At 44.4% G+C, this 16,393-nt stretch overlaps 1 long non-coding RNA gene across 3 annotated transcripts in view; it reads right to left on the reverse strand.

Moving 5' to 3' along the window:
- The window catches only part of LOC122173517 (uncharacterized), a 223,762-nt gene that overhangs the window by 116,317 nt on the left and 91,052 nt on the right, over nucleotides 1-16,393 (reverse strand). For 2 of the 3 annotated variants that reach the window (XR_010599775.1, XR_010599774.1), the window contains exon 3: nucleotides 4,274-4,356. The exons of the other annotated variant lie outside the window; for it this stretch is intronic. This is a non-coding gene — a long non-coding RNA (uncharacterized LOC122173517). The remainder of the gene's footprint in view (nucleotides 1-4,273; nucleotides 4,357-16,393) is intronic. 3 annotated transcript variants of the gene reach the window in all.

Raw genomic sequence — 16,393 nt, forward strand, 5'->3', positions numbered from 1 at the left:
TCCAGGCTCTGCTGTTGACTGTTGTATCTCAATGGCTGTGCCTACGGTTCCCATCATGGCAAACATTGATTCAGCTGCACTAACTTCAACAACATGGGAGCCTTAAGTAGGAGCTGCTGGCCTCAGCCATTGTTTTAAACACTGATGAGCACCATTCCAAGCAGGGTTGGAGGAAACAAATCTGACTCAGTGTTAACACTGGTGGGATGTTTTTGACATGCTGTCCCCATTCTGTGGTGCTGCATTAATCTCCACTCTGGGTTAAAGTTGTCTAGAGTAGGTGAAGGGTGGCCAAATGACTTTTAACAATAAACCGTGTTACATAAAATTGTTGCTGGAAGAAATCAGACGGGAACCAAAGAAGTGGAGCAAGGTCTTTGTTTCAACTAAAGGAATCATTAATTAGGGGAATTTGAGATTTCTGGTGAAGTTACATTACTGATATAGTGACAGATCAGAATCATTTCAAAATGAGAGCAAGCGTCGTTATTTGGACCATCAGAAACTTGTTTTGATTGAACACTTTTGATCTGACAAGGTTGCTGCCCATTTTGGGTAATTCTCATCTGAGAAGCACTTGGCAGCTTTCTCATCTGACAGGGAGATTTGGGCATCATCTCCATCATTGCTACTTGCACATTTTGGGACCCAGTGATTTACCGTCAGATCATTGGGTTTTCTTTTTCCTGAACTTAAAAGATGTTCTGACTAGACCTAATGAAGAGAGGGAGCAAGATGACATCACACTGCTAGTAGATCAGTTCCTCCCCCCCCCCATCTTATCCCTCTTGCCACCTTCTTCTTTTCCTTCTCCTTCTCCTTCTCCAATTTAGCCAGCCAGGACAAATCTATACCTGCAGTACTTTCCTGTGAGCATAGCAAGTTGGAAATGACCATCAACAGCCTAATCTTGCTGAAAAACATTGTCTCCTGTAGGCTGGCCAGAGGAAAATTGAGCAACTGAGCCATACATTTTCCACAGACAGGGGTAAGACTGGGGTCCAAGAGCGGATAACTGGGTCATGTGCCCTGCCTAAAGCCTTCCAGCAATTAAACAGCAACTATAAGAGCCAGAAATGCTACCTACCTGCATCAACCATGGGGCAATTTGATGGGGCCAGCAGCAACAGTCCTAGTAGCAAGGGAGGGAAACAGTCACCAAGGGCCAACAGGTAGCTCCTATCCCTGGGAGTGTCTGGCATCCATTGGCCAGCTGCAGAGTGGGGAGCTGATTGGCCGCATTCCCCAGCTTCCAAGATTTAACCCAGCATGGGGGCCATGTGGAGCCTCTTTTGGCCCTGTTCCAGCAGCCCCACCCTACCCACCCCTATTAGGAATGGGAACCTGGCCTGACAGATGATGCAGATCTAGCTGATCGCCTGGTCAGGGGATCAGGAAGGAATCTTTTCTCTATGAAGCAACTGGCGGAGGCCCAGGAGTTTATTGCCCTCCTCCAGCACCTCCAAGCCACGGTGGGTTAAGTAGGAATACGCTTAGTACCTAACTGAGGTACTGGGGTGGAGTAGTTTATTTGTCACAACTTGCAGTCAGTTTCCAGTGCAGTTAAGAGAATAAAATGAGTGGTTCTGATAGGTAAAAGACCTGGGATTTTGATGATTGACCTTGGGCTCACGTGATAGAGTGAGGCCCTGTGGTCTTTGCAGACCCAGGAGCACCCTGCTGCACCTCTGTCCCCCTCCTGAGAGGGAGGGTGTAAGACAGAGAGGTGAGCTCCGGAGGGTAGGCTGAGGCGAGCCACCCCGTATTATGGGTTATATGGCAGGGAGCCCTGCAACTCTGGCGTTAGTTACGAGTTATATGCCCTGTAACTCCCGCAATGGAACCAATTACATGTCTGGTATAGAAGAGTGGGGGCTGATGGATGGGTAGTGCCCCTTCCCTGTAGTGCCTATCCCCTGTGTTAAAGTTTAATCAAAGTTGCAGCCTGCTGCTTAATTCCAAGCATGTGTGTGTCACCATTTGCCACTGCGTCCACATCAAATTGCACTTTTCTAGCTTTGGCTATTCTTTTCTTTCTCCATCTTTGTGTACGTCTATCTTGTTTTGTCTTAAGAAAAAAACAGGATCAGTCTGTAATGGAATGTGAAAACTACCACATAAAATGGCCTCCCATTCCACCCCCCGCCCCAACATTTAGGATGAGATTTTCAACAGTACCTAAGGGCTACAGGCACCCAGTTCCCACTGGCTTTCAGTAGGAGTTGGGCACCTAACTGGCTTATGCTCTTTTGAAATCCCTCCCCTAGATGTCATTTCAAAGGCTTCCTAGCAAGGGGTTTTCACTTTAAGGTAAGAAGAGAGAGAGGGAGGAAGAAAAATTGTTAATTAAAATAATTAAATAGGGGGAAATGTTATTTTAAGTACTATGCAGTGTACAGTATTGTAGTGCCTCATGTAGACCCTTCCACCCCAAGGAGTCACAGTGCGGACTGAGTTCTAACAATTATTATTACTTATTATTTGTATTACTATAGTGCTTAGGAGCCCTAGACCAGGACCCTATTGTGCTAGGTGCTGTACAAACACAAATCAGACAGTCCCTGGCCCTAAGAGCTTATACTCCATGTAAGAGACAACAAATGGATAGACAGACAGTGGAGTACAAGGGAACAGTGAGATAATAGTCAGCATGGTAGGCAGTGGTCTCAGCACACTGGTGGCCCAGCCATTATTAATTAGTTTGAAGGCATCATGGCAAAGGAATAGCATCTTCCATCCAAGGATTTCATAAGTGCTTTACACACAATAACCAACCCATGCAACCCTGATGCTTGCTAGGTACCTTATCCCTATTTTACAAATAGGAAGGTAAGGCACAGAGAAGACAAGAGATTTGCCCCAAAACCCTAGAACCATAAGCAGAATCCAGATCTCTTGACTGCTACTCAACAGCCACCACCACCATCTCCATTATGGTTCTCTCTCGTCTACCCCTGGCACTTCTCTTCTCCCTCTCCACCACCAAGAAAAGCCTTTTTATAAACAGTGTTTTTGCTAAAACAGAGCAGGGACTACTGTAAACTAACTGAAAAGCTGGAGGAGATTTAGCCAATTTCAGCATTTATTGCTGCAAAACTATTATGGGCCAAATCCCCCAACACCAAAAAACCCCCACTCCCTTCCACCCCCCTCCAGGTTGCCTTATTTTTTATTTATTTTAGATTTAAATAATAAAAAGCACTTACAGGAAGCCCTACAGGCCGCCGCATAATTAATAATACACCTAAATATGCGCCCTTGATATTGAAAAATGCTTCTTGATATTCCCTTCTCTCGGCTTCAGACAGTTGCGTACTGCTGTCGTATGGTGGCCTGGGAGTCTAGCTTATGAAAATATGCCAGTGCAGCACCATGGAGTTTACCTTTTGACCTCCCATTCCCCCTCCTTGCCATGATGTATCCACACTCATTTTTGCTAAGTGCAAAGTAGAGGCCTGCTTCTGCTTCCACAGAAGGGAGCTACTCCAGATGATGACGACGAGGATTTCTATTATAGTAGCACCTAGGAACCCCAGTCACGGATCAAGGCCCCATTGTGCCAGACATAGTGCAAACAAGTAACAATGAAGACAGCTCCTGACCCACAGTCTAGGTGAGAGCTTACCTAGCTACTTTAGAAATGTAAATCGACATTTTGCCCCGACCTCAATGGGACCAAGATGGGGCCTTTGTTTATCTGATGAAAACTTGCAAAAATAGCACAGCAAACAGGAAGGGTATTTGTTTGGGACACTGTCCTCACACAAGTCTGCCCCAAAACCTGTTAGTCTCACATAATGTGCAAGGTGTTCTCCACAGGACGTGAGCAGTAAATAGAATCTGAGACTTTTCAAATTGCTATCGCAGGCTGCACCTTCCGACTTCTGGTTCAGCCTTTAAGTAGTCTCTTTAAAATGGGACTGTGTTGGGGTTGTGTAAAAGAGAAGCCTTTAGTTCTCTGTCCCCAGCCTCCCGAGGATTCAGTTGCAGTTCACATGCAACAGAGCTGGCTTTTATTTGTCCTGTATGTTAGGGGGGCAGGGGAGTATATTTGAGAGCTTTAAAGAAAGAAAGCATAGATTAGTCAGCACTGCTGCTTGTTCTACTGCGTGTTATTAGCAGTAAGAACATGTTTACTGTAGGCGTAACTGAGTTTCCACTGTTTTGTGGCACAGCTCCAATTCATCCCAAAGCACAATGAGATGTAAGCCTCCCTTAGCTGATGTGGGCTATTGTACTGCCACCATTACACATTATATTACTCCTTACTCACCTAAGAAATCCCACTGAAGTCAACGGAACTTCTCATGTAATTAGATACGACTCATGCATTGGCAGGATGGTAACTGTAGAGTCCTATAGAACAATACATGAGGTAAGAGAGAACCCTGAACTGAACATATTTATAGATGTCATGAAGAAGCAAATTGTCTCTGCCTGACACAATTTTGTTAAGTGTAGCATCTTTCATAAGAACTGGTCAACATTTTTCAACCAAAATTGGGGGGGGGGGGGGGGGGCGGTTGCTTGATTGTGAAAAAAAATTGTTTTCTAAAAAAGCCACTAACAAAACAAACAAAGTTGATGACAAGCACATTTTTTCCTTTTTCCATGAAAAATGTCAGGCCCTTTTACATCTTTTTAAAACATTGTTGAAATAATTATGGTTTTGGTAACAAGTTTCAATAACATTTTCTATAATGAATATTTTTAATTAAAAACATTTCTGCAAAAATATATATGAATTGAAAAATGAGTACATTTCGAGAGGAAAACTTGACAAAAAAATGCTAATTTTCCAACCATCTCTATACAAAACTGATTATCTGAATTCAAACTTTGGGGTTGTCTGGGCCTGGGCTTTTGATAAAGTCCCACCTCTAATACAAACTGCATCTAAGAATACTTACAGTTGAAAGACAAGGCAGTAGATACTCTATGGCATTAATAAGTGGTGTAAAGAGATTGTGTCTGATTCTGTGGTCATTCATTACATAGAAAAACCTCCCTTTCCATGAGTGTAAAGTCCTAGTGTCAGAAACAAACTAAGGCATGGATTCATAATACCAATAATTGAGAGTGAGAGAAATAGTAAAGGAGGGGCATAGAGAAGAGGAGGTACACGTTACGATGATTTTTGAGAAGAGACGGAGATACATGAAAATTGCTTTAAATAGCAGGGATGAGATTGCAGGAAAAAAGGGTGAGGACAGGTGCTGGAGGAGCTAGGAAAGAAGTAAGGAAAGGAGCAGAGGCAAAGTGTGTGTGTGCGGGGGAGGCATACAGGGTTACGTACCACCCCAGATTTCCTGCATGGCTTGTACTGAGCATGCTCACACAGACTGAGCGTGCTCAGTAACACTGCTGAAACCAGCTACCCTCACTCTTCCTCCCCACAATAGGCAAGCACAGGTCCTCTCTGGAGAGGCGAATCCTGGTTCTGGTCTCACTTACACCAGTGTAACTCCACTGATTTCAGTGCAGTTACTCCCTGTTTTCACTGGTGTAAGTGAGAGCAGAATCAGGCTCATGAGGTCAGCAGACAAGCCCGTGTAGGGTTTTCAAAATTATGGGCCCAGTTCTCCACTCCATTACACCAGTCGTACTCCAGTATTACATCACTAAAGTCAATAGGGACATGCTGCTGTAACAGAGTGGAGAATCAGGCCTAGGGATTTTAATAGAATCCTGAAATGAATGGGAAGCCAGGTGGAGTTCCTTACCGTTTGAAGATGGTCATGATGTGGTCATACCGGTACTTCTTGGAACATATGAGAAATAGGCAGCAGCATTTTGTACATACTGAGAACTAGGGAAGTGGAATTTGCAGAGACAATAGACAGGCAACAGCCAAGGCTAAAAGGGATGAAGGGATGCACGAAAATTTTAGCATAAGTGGAAACAAAGCAGTGGCATCCCCAGAACTGTTTGTGTAGAATCATAGGGTTAGAAGGGACTACGAGGGTCCTTTCTAAGGGTGTAGATGGAGATAGATTTATAAACACAGAAGATGTGGGAAGAGAAGGAGCCCAAGAAAACACACTACAATGATAGAGTCTGACTATAATAAATGACTAGTTTAAACAGCTTAGTAACATAAGTATTATTGTGGGCATTATAATGGTACACTGGTTGCATCCATTATGTACTGACAGAGATTTGCTGATTCAGCTGTGATGGTTTTGGAAATGACAGCAGCTGGATTTGCACAAAGCTTTCTTCTGTCAATTTTAACTTATTAGGTACATTTTTAACAAGCAGCCACTTCTTAAACCTGGCACATGATTTTCAGGACATCAGTTCTCTTTCAGCAGCTTGTCACTTGTTCTTGCTCATCAGCTGTGGACATTTTTCCAGCAAAGGGCTCCCTCTTCCCAGATATGCAGTGCTATGCTACTGAAACATCTATGCAGTATCAAAAACAAACCTTTTACAGCGACAGAAGGGCTACATTCTAATAAAATTTTCCCTCAGGCCACACTCTGGTAAAAATCTGTTTGAATGATGACAGCTTTAAAATTCAGGCGAATCTTACCCGACAAATTCCCTAATCATAATTTTCCATCAATAAAAGGTTAGCATACTATATTCTGGGTATTGTACAGACTAGAAAGACAGCAAAAGGTACTAGACATTATTTGTATGAGAAAAGCTTGAATTATAATCAGGGTAGCAAAAACCTTTAAGGATCAGATTCTAGAATTTCAAAAGGCATTGGACAGTTATATGTATATCAAGAATATCCAGAGTTCTCATCATTCATGATAACAAAAAGGTCTAGGAAGGGACTTTAAACCTCATGTTTCAAGGCTTAAGCCAATCTCTAACTATCAGAGGCATAGGTGCTGGCTTATTTTTCCCTGGGGGTGTTCCACCCTTGCTCCACCCCACGGCCTCATCCCCACTCCACCCCTCCCATAAGGCCCTGCCCTTTCTCTGCCTCTTCTCGCCCCCTCCCCTGAGGCCCCCGCCCGCCAGCTGCTCACTGCTCTCAGCCCTCCTCCCTCAGCAGCCCCACCAAACAGCTGTGGCTGGTGGGAGCTGAGCACCAACTATTATTTTTCCCAAGTGCTCCAGCCCCAGAGTACCCACTGAGTTGGCACGTATGATTAGAGGTCACGATGAGATAAAGTGTGTGTGGGGAGATCATCCCTGCCTATTGCAGGGTTCTTGCCCTTTCCTCTGAAACATCTGGCACTGGCCACTGTCACCCTAACCAAAGTACAGGAGTTTGCATTGAAGTGCAATGTACTTTCATTAGTACTACACAATGGTTGTGACAAATCATAGTTTCACCCAGGGACAGGGGAACTAGTTTATATCAATTAAAATTCAGTCTCTTTGTACTCAGCTCAAACTAAGACTTGGTTGAGGTTTTATAAAGCTAAGCTATTTCGAGTCCCCACCCGATTTTTTCATCTCTTTGCACTTCCCAGTTTGGCTGGGACCCAAAGTACTAAAATACCATAAGAACAGACTCTCGGAGCTTTTCTAACCTTGCTGGGACCAGAAAGTACCAGAGATGTTAGGACAAAACCTGTTCTGGTGAATTTTCCAATCCAGTTTCTAAACTGAAGAAGTTCTCTTTGGATGAGCATCCTGAACAGAGATAGGTACAGGCCAAACCCCAGATCCAAATACCCCCAATCTTTGGGAGGGAGGTTCCAAAACATGGATCTAAATTTAGCGGCTTGAGCCCATCTCTAGTCCAATTTTTGGAATCTCATCTGAATTGAACCTCTGAGCTTTCTGAGGCTCACCCACCACTGATTTTAGAAATGTTACCCTTAAAGTCAAATTTTGTCTTTGGGTGCCCACTATTGCTCCCATTGACTTCACTGTATCTAGGAACAGGATTCCCAGCCAAGCAAATGCTTAGGAAAACATAACAGAGTAAAAACTGTGGTAAGAGCGTTAACACTGTTTGGGTCCTTTAGTTTATTATAAAGGCTCAAGTCTGACTGTGGTATTTTTCCTCAGCTCTGAATCACTGGGGCCATTTTCAATATCCCATGTGTTACTATCCAGGAAGACAGGGCAGTGTTTCAACTTCTGCTGGCTGGCAGGATGGGAGCAACATAGCAACTGTAGTAAAGGAGAATGACAGCTTGCTGAATGCTGAAACAGCCCCCCTACACATTCTTTCCAGGGGCTCTACCATCGCTGCAAATATCAAGAGGCTACAAATAATGATAGTGATTCTACCCAGCCAGTTGACCCAGATGTATGCCACCCCATGCTCAGATAGCACAGTGATCAGGGCAGATGCATAAAACGGAGTAGTCAGAGTCCCTGAAAAATCTATAACAGAAAAGACCCTGGATTTAAATATTTCTGAGCTCAGATGAAACCAGCTTCATAACAAGGATGTCATAAAGCTTAAAAGAAATCAGCTCATAGATTAAAAAAACCTGGATCAGACTAAACCCAGAGATGATGCTGGTCAGAAGGGAAAATGCTTTGAAGACCTAGCGGGGCATTATCAAAGTGGTGAAAAGCCACAGGGTCCTGTTAGTTCATTTCTAAAAGTCTAAGTGATCTGGCAGCATCTGTGGCAAAAAAAAAAAAAAAAGCCTCTGTCTTCCTGCAACTTTCCAGGAAACTTTACCCTTTCCTCCAGGAGGAGGATTTGGCCACAGTGAATGCTGATCTCCAGAATGGATTTGCATAACTGGGACAGGTTTTGGACGTAACAAAGAGGTTCCACTTCAGGAGGGGCTTCTATGAACTCATCAACCCTGAACTCGGATCCCTCCACTGGCTCCCCCAGCTGTTTCCATTGCCAATTCAAAATTTTGGCTCAAATTATAAAGCCATAAATGGGCCAGGAACCCAACTACTTCAGCAGCCACATCTCCATTCATGTCCCATCAGGGCAAATGCTCTCTCTGGGTAGATGAAGCAAGTGAGGATCAGAGAAAAGACATTCTCGGTTATGAGGGTCCCAACTGTAGAACAGGTTTCAGAGTAGCAGCCGTGTTAGTCTGTATCCGCAAAACTTCCAGAGGAGACTGAATTAATCCAGAATCTGATCAGTTTCAGAAAACTCCTTTAAGTCCTCGAGAAACCTCAGCATGCAGATTTCATTCAGCTGGGAAGCACTTAAATACTGCAGTGATGGCTGCTATAGAAAATGCTAAAACAGAGAGATTTCCTCACTAGATATGTGAGAGGTTTTATTATTTGCAGACATGGGACATAAAGAAAAGGCAGCTTCTTTGAATGACCTATTTACTTTTTCTCTTTACAGTTGCCCCTTTCTCATTTAGTAGATCAGTTTGCTTTTGCCAGATAGATTCAAAGTCACCACAGTGATTTCAGTTTTTTCCTTGTTTCTTGGAAAGCACCACGCAGTACCATGTCAAGAAAAACAAACAGAAAAGTTTGCTTAGGATCTATTTAAAGCAAATCAGCAGTGGTAGTTCCAATAACAAACCAGGGGCCAGCATCTGTACTTGTGACAAGACTGGGGCTACTGTGCATAAAAAGGTGTAGCACCATTGCAGAATTACAGTGAACATCTTGCCTAATGTGGTTCCTTGTAAATTCAGCTTCTACATTTGCTATTTTCACTCACAAATTAAAATAAAGGTAGAAATCTTGGCATACACTAAAAACTTTAAAGGGACAGTGTCAATTTGATTAGGCCCAAAATTTAGGCTTTGTGTAAAAAACTAGCAAAACTCAGCATAAATTAATTAAAATACTAAACGAACTTCCACTCTCGACATTTTTAAACATTCCCCTTAAGTGTTGGAAACCCCCAAGCCACAGCATCGTGCTAGCACATGAGAGCCAAGAAAGTAACACTGCCCACCAATGAAAAGTGAAACTGACTTATGAATAGAGATGACTAGTTTTACTTTCTTAGCTGAATGAAGCTCACTGGGGAAATAAAGACCATAAATGGTGAACAAGAGAGATGGGGTGAGGTGCTCAGATTTTGGTACTGCATAACCAAAACTAGGTTATTTGGATCCAGCACCCATTTTATCCAAAACACCAATGTTTGGGATTACTGGTCGGATCTGAAAATCTAGCCCCAAATTTTTTTCTCTAGTGTAAATTGATGTAGCTCAGGGGCTGGCAAATTACGGCCTGGGGGCCGCATCCAGCCCTTCAGACATTTTAATCCGGCCCTCGAGCTCTGGGAAGCGGGGTCGGGGGCTTGCCCCACTCGGCACATGCCGTGACTCCGCACAACTCCCAGAAGCAGCGGCATGTCGGCCCTCCAGCTCCTGCATGTAAGGGCAGCCAGGGGGGCTCCGCACGCTGCCCCTGCCCCACGCACCACCTCCACAGCTCCCATTGGCCAGGAACTGCAGCTAATGGGAGCTGCAGGGGTGGGGCCTGCAGATGGGGCAGCGCGCAGAGCCGCCTGGCCGCACCTCCATGTAGGAGCTGGAGGGGGGACATGCCACTGCTTCCGGGAGCTGCTTGAGGTAAGCGCGGCCCAGAGCCTGCACCCCTGGCCCCCTCCCATGCCCGAACTCATTGCCCCAGCCCTGATCCCCATCCCGCCCTCCGAACCCATTGGTCCCAGCCCAGAGCCCCCTCCTGCACCCTGAACTCCTCATTTCTGGCCCCACCCCAGAGCCCGCACCGACAGCCGGAGCCCTCACCCGCTCCCACACACCAATCCCCAATTTCGTGAGCATTCGTGGTCCACCATACAATTTCCATACTCAGATGCGGCCCTCGGGCCAAAATGTTTGCCCACCCCTGACAAAGCTCCATGAAAGTCTCCGAAAATAGCCAGATTTACATCCGCTGAGTACCTGGCTCTTGGTTTTTGACCCATCTTGTCTTGGGCTTTGTAAAACGCATTGCCAAAGAGGAGAGCAGTCCTGGTAATGTGGGGATCAGTATAGCCAAGTCCGGACCCATTCCCAACTTTGGAGAACAGGAGCAAGGCTTTGAAGTGGCAATGGTGGCAGACTGGCAGCTAGCAGAAGCATATGGGCAACAGGCTCACAGCACTTCAGCCTGTTGAGCAGGCAGGCAGCTGTTTTCTGCACAGACTGGAGTCTCTGCACTGCATACACATTCAGTCCCAGGAAGCGGGATAATACTACTTACCTACCTCACAGGGGTGTTGTGAAGCTAATTTCATCAGTGTTTGTAAAGCACTTTGACATTCTCTGTGTAGAGTGCAAAGTATTATTCAACAGTTCCAGTTGAGAACATAACAAAAGCTATGCCCAGCACAGCTAGTAATGCTCCCTTTTGTTTATATAGTGCATTCTGCTGATATTGTACCCTGGGCTATGGTTAGGACAGGATATTTACTAATATCTTCACTAATTGAAAAGCAATGATATTGACCGTGACTCTAAAAGCAATATTATGGATATGGCTATTCCAGTGTGATTCTCACTTTGACCCTACTAACAAGCACACACCTCCCTGGTTCTTGCTGGGGTTTTTTTGGTTTGGTTGCCCTTCCCCCCGCCCCACCAGTTCCCCCATGTTTGTAAAGGAGAGATTCACAACTGTGAACTTCTTAGCAATGAACCTAATGCAGCAGTTATCCAAGCCGTTCAAGAACAGAGAATTTCATAGCACTGGGATTTTTCCATTGCCAGCACCTTTTCATCCTTAAGATAAATGGCTTTTACTTACAGGGCTAAAGGCTCTGTTCTTTTCAAAATATTTCTCCGCTTCGGAGCGGCCATGGAAATTGGCTCTGCACCTGGCCAGCTGATCCAACCTGCAAGGGCCTCGTTTTCTTTTCTGCAGCAGCAAGTGGCAGTTTGGTATGCAGCAGAGCTGATGCAAATAGGCTAAAACTTAAATCATCAGAATTCATTTGATTGTCACGCATCCAGCGCTGTGCACTGAATTTCAGTGCAGGGTGCATGATCGCCACAATGCATCTGCCAAAGGGGAAAACATGCAAACACCTATTCCAAAATCTAAAATGTTGCAAAGATGACCTTCCAAATCTGAATCATAGAATATCACGGTTGGAAGAGACCTCAGGAAGTCACACTTGTGAATCCCCTTCGCACATTTTGGGGTCATAATCCAGCCCCGCCCACACATTGCATATATATGCATACATATTTCGAAGATACTTGCCTCTTCAAACAATGGACAGAGGTTAGCTTATTTATTATTTGTGTCTGAAGCGTCCAACTGACATCGGAGCCCCATCATGCTACATGCTTTACGTACACATTGTAAGAGATGGTCCCTGCCCCCAAAAGCTTTCAATCTAAGTAGACATGACAGTAAAGGGAGAAGGGGAAACAAAAGTACAGGGAGATGAAGTGACTTGCCCAAGAGCACATAGCAGGTCAGTGACAGAGGCCGGGATAGAACCCAAGTCTATCAACTCCCTGTCCAGTGATCTACCCACTAGACCTTGCTACCTCCATTATGAGTCCAAACAAACTCTGGCATAGCTACATATCTCCTCAGCTCTAGAATATTCTCTCTGCCTTGCCTCATTTGAGATGTACGACAGCCAGCCGACTAAGCCTGACAGCCAAGTGAGCATGCTTGAGCTATCCGTGTAGAGTCCCAATCCGTGGGTCAGTTTTCACTAACTGAACTAGTTAGAGAGCCAAGTAGTGTCCTGATCCATGCATGCGGCTCCCATTGAGGACAAGAAATGCACAGGCAGAATGAGGGCATGATATGGCACAAAGGCCCATACTAAAAGCCCAGAGATTAAATTCATGCTCCTCCAGCTTCTCTTAGTCAATAGATATGCCAGAGGGCTTGTCACACCAAGAAGATAATTTATACCTTAGACATGTTACTTTTTCTCCAAAATAAGCACATCCCAGATATATAGCTAGTACTCTAGAGGTACTGCCCACCTCTCCCTGACTGGCACCCTACAGGCAGTTTAATGAGCTAGCCCTTCAAGTCTGGAGACTTGGCTTCAGATCCTGGTGTAAATGCACCGTCTCATTGATGCTCCCATTTGTGCACAGTTCTAAACCACTACAAATTTAGCCCCTTCTGGCAAGTCCCTTCTCAAGAGATACTTGTGTCTGGAATAGCAGGGGTGTTGAAGGTAGGGAACGGGATGCTTCATAGAAGCTTATGTGGGGATTGCCCACATTAAACTTGACCTGAACTTTTGCTGTTTCTCCCTCACTTTCATGAGCCAGAAGAGTACGAATGAAAGAGAGATTTCTTTCCTGAGGGAGAAACCAGCCCTGCATTGCAGCCCCACAGGGATTCAGTGGAGACTTCCTGAGGTCACTGACAGGAGCTCTGTGCTAGGGGAGGGCACGAAATGCCTAATGTGGAAATGTTTGCATTTGGGGCTATACGAAGTTACATTTAGCTTTTAACAGCTGCGGCGGCTGTTTACTGTAGCACAGAATCCTGGAGCTATTAGCTCACTTCTTGACAGTGACCAGATTCAGGTGGAACGACTACAAGTCTGCCCTAATATTTATGTGTTTGCCAAGGTCCCAACAATACCTTTCCTAATAAGTCTGACATATAAATAATCATTTCTATAGTTGAAAAACCTACGTCCTCAGCCCATCGTAGTACCAGAAGAGTTGTGAGGATTTTAATCTGTTGTGCAAGTCCTTTCCCCTCCCACGTCATGAATCATGAGTGATTGGCTAGATAGAAATGTTTTGTATGTAATTGCTTAACAAGAAATCTGAACCTTCAGTGCTAAATTCTGCAGTTTGCTGCATCCGTGTTACACCACTGAAGACCAGGAGGCTGTACTGGGGTAGTAGGAAGCAAATGTGCCCCTTAACTAGGGTGACCAGATGTCCCGATTTCATGGGGACAGTCCTGGTATTGGGGGCTGTGTCTATATAGGTGCCTACTATCCCCCAACCCCCTGTACCAATTTTTCACACTTGCTATCTGGGCACCCTACCTTTGACTAGCATTGAGATGCAGCAGGAGGACCAGGGGTGCACCCAGGTACACTTGATTCAGGTTTGTTTGTAAATGGAGGAGAGCATTTCATAAGACGCTGTTTTCCCCACATATATCATTGTGTTACTGACCGCGTTTGACGCCTTGGAAAAGAACTTCTCCTTGTTTAGAGTTCTAGCATTACACAAAGGAAATATAACCTCGCAGCTGAACTGCAAATGCATATATGTTTTGTTCTGGAGCACATTTGAACTGTAGTTCTGAAAGAAGAACAGACTGTACTGCCACAGAATGTTTCCCAGCAACGCACTGTAGATTAACCCTGACTTGCAAAGTTTAAAAAAAAACAAAACACGCTCATTAGTTATGTTTTCTGAGGACCCAGAGAACCATATCTTTGTTGGAACGGGAACTGGATGTTGGAACAACATCAACACTATGAAACATAAGATACACTTCACTGGTTCACACAGTTTATGACCTTGGATAGCTGATAAGCCACTGTAATATGATTTTTGAGCCCAGTGTTTTGCAAGCTTCAGGTACCAGGTGTTATTGAAGGTCAGCACTAAGAAAACGGGCTCTCCCACAGCTGGGAGAAGGTTACAGAGAATGGTTTTTATGCAACATAAGCTTGTAGATGATTAACAATTTTCTTTCAGTTAACCACAAAGTTAATAGTTATTCAAAGCACTCCATTGTAATGGGAGTGGAGATGGGAAGATGTACTATATTAACCATTAATCTTGGACCATGTAATAAAAATTAAAATGGAATATGGCACATAAGTCTGATTAATTCTGCTCAAGAAGAGAGCATATGGCTGTTGGGTTGGGATATTTTTGTTCTGATGTTGGGGGTGGTTTCAAGGAGCAGATGAGGATGTGTTGCTTGTAATGCTGCATTCTTTGGCACTGTGCATTATTCATTTTAGTTAACAAGATCAAATTGCAGTTCACCTATTTCAAAAGGTGCCTGGCAAATCCAGAGCCTCCCCCAAACCCCCAAACCCTGAATTGTCTTTTTAATTGCAGAGGGAAGAAGGGGGAGTGATGGACGGAATTTGGCAAATGATAGGGGTAATGAAAGAGAGGCTGTAGCAATGGCTAGAGCCAGACAGCGTGAGCAGCCATGTTGCAGTCTACCCGCTCAGTGCTTGCCAACGCATCTCACTCCTGATCTGTAACACCCCAGCTCCTCCCGAGAACTGCAATCATGTTGATGCCTGTCAGACTGTTGTGTGCTTTTGCGGTGGGCAGAGATATCTGCTAAGGAACAGGCTGAGGCCATCAAGCTCATTTTCACTTCCAGTCTAAGTTGGATTTAAAAACAGGCCTTCGGCGGCAAATAATATTAGAGATGGGCCTGAGTTGCAAACTTTGGATCCATGTTTCCCAAAGCTCAGCGATGTTTGGATCTAAGGGTTTGATTTAGCCTATGAGAGAAACAGGAACAGGTTGCAAAATCTTGGTCCAGATCTGAACTCCCCCACACAAAAATCTGGGAGTTCTGACTTGGGATTTCGATTTGCGCCCATCTGTAGCCAACATGAGTGATGAATGAACTGATTCAGGAACAATAAGAACTAACAGAATCCAAACCTGAACCGAGTTCCTTTTAAAATTGAAGAATGTTTGAAACAGCTGTTCACACTTGTGTTCCGTTGGACTCCGCACTTCCTGCATCTGGCCAGAAGTGGAAGTTGAAATTACTGGAAGAGCTTCAGGTACAGAATTGTGCCTTTCTGAACATTTGAATGTTTCATAAATCACACCAAACCATCAGCCTGCCTATTGACCACTTGTCTATAAGCTAATACACATTGCACAGGCCTCTCTGCACTCATTATTTCCGATAATAGTGCCAATATCACCTGTCCATTAAAAAAGAGTGGCCACAAAATGAGAGATCACTGGAAGGAAGTTCTTATTAGAAAATAACTATATTCCTTGTTCTCCTTTTCTTCCTTACTCTCCTTGGCCATTTAAAAAACTGATTGATTATTCAAAGCGCATTGGGATATGTTGCATAAAAGGTGCTATCGATTCTGTAGCCGCAGCCATCTCTCCAAGCCAGGTCAATACAGTGAAATAAAACGGGTGAGTGTCCCTCAAACAACCGTATAACGATGCTAAAGAAACAGAAACAGCCACAATAACACTAATCGCCTCGACAGCAAAGCATGGGCCTGATCCTGCTAAAACCGAAGTAAATAGCACAGCTCTCATTCATTATAAGGGAAGCAGAAATTGCATGATCTCATTATAGGCTTGATCCAAAGACTACTAAAGTCCAAGGCAGTCCTATTGATTTCAGTAGACTATGGATTAAGTCCTACCCGTGAATGTGGTTAAGAAAAGGTTTAGTTTATTAGTCTGGATGTTTTTACATCAGCCCAGAGTATGGCAGTCCTAAGGCAATTCAGTCTTTGTATCCATCAGTGGATGGATGCTTCCACAGGGAAAACTCTAGATTCTATTAGGAAAGCTGGCTACAGCCAGGTCTTGCAACAACCATCTGAGATTCACGT

The sequence above is a fragment of the Chrysemys picta genome, chromosome 3, assembly GCF_011386835.1.
Source record: "Chrysemys picta bellii isolate R12L10 chromosome 3, ASM1138683v2, whole genome shotgun sequence".
Lineage (NCBI taxonomy): Eukaryota > Metazoa > Chordata > Testudines > Emydidae > Chrysemys > Chrysemys picta.